Below are 979 nucleotides of genomic sequence, written 5' to 3'. Positions count from 1 at the left end.
CCTTATCATTCTTTTCCTTCCTTTTCCTTCCTCTCCTCCGCCTCCTGGTGCAATGACTCCGAAGGATAGAAGAAGGATATAAACCGATTACTTGTCTGTTTATCTGCAAGCGAGAGAGAGAACATTTGCAATTGCGAAACAATAGCCCGCTTCATGGAAAAAAAAAGTTGAGGAGGGGAAAGGGGTAGTAGGGAGAGAGGGGGTGGCAGGAGAGGGGAGGAGGGGGAGTGAGTTGGGAAGGATGGGTAGGAGTGGAAGAAGGGGGGGGGGGGTAAAGGAGAGGGGGTAAAAAGAAGGTAAAGGGTGAGGGGGTAAAAGGGGAAAGGAAGTTGGGGGAGGTTGGGGGAAGCCAGCTTGGGGGAGGCGGAGGGAAGGGTTCAAAGGGGAAAGCAGCTTGGGAAGAGGATGGTGGGAGGGAGGGGGAAGGAAGTTTGGGGTAGGGGGAAAGGTGGTAGAGGGGAAAAAGGGAAGTTAGAGGAGTGAGGGGAGGGGAAGTTTGGGGAAGGGGGAAAGGTGGTAGAGGGGAAAAATGGAAGTTAGAGGAGTGAGGGGAAAGGTAGTTGAGGAATGGAGGAAGGAGGTTGGGGAGAGGAAGAATAGGGGAGAAAGGAGTTTAGGGGAAAAGGTAGAGAGGGATGAAAGGAGATACAGGCATGAATAGAGGTTTGAGAGAAGAGGGTGGTGGGAAAGGAGAAAATGAGATTGGGGGAGAAGGGAAGATAATAAGAGGAGTTTAAGGAGATGGGGGAAGAGGTAAAGAAGGCGGTAGAAAGGGGGGCAAAGGGTGGAGTGAGGGGGGAGGTAAGTGAAATAGAGGTAGGGGGACCAAAGACGATAGAGGGGGGGGGGATAAAGGAAGTTGAGGAAGGTAAGGGAAATAGAGTTAGGAGGAGCAAAGACGATGGGGGTAAGGGGTGGGGGGGGGCAAAGAAAGATGGGTGATAGATAGACATGTAAAGATACGAAAATCCACATATTC

The 979-nt window shown here is 51.5% G+C and overlaps 1 protein-coding gene across 1 annotated transcript in view; it reads left to right on the top strand.

Annotated features, from left to right (window-relative positions):
* LOC119585958 overlaps window positions 1–979 on the top strand; it is a gene marked incomplete in the record, with an annotated part of 71,494 nt that overhangs the window by 61,771 nt on the left and 8,744 nt on the right.

This window comes from Penaeus monodon, chromosome 20 (genome assembly GCF_015228065.2).
Source record: "Penaeus monodon isolate SGIC_2016 chromosome 20, NSTDA_Pmon_1, whole genome shotgun sequence".
Taxonomy (NCBI): Eukaryota; Metazoa; Arthropoda; class Malacostraca; order Decapoda; family Penaeidae; genus Penaeus; species Penaeus monodon.
Note: the sequence above shows the minus strand (reverse complement) of the source record. Positions and strands in the feature narration are given on the sequence as shown.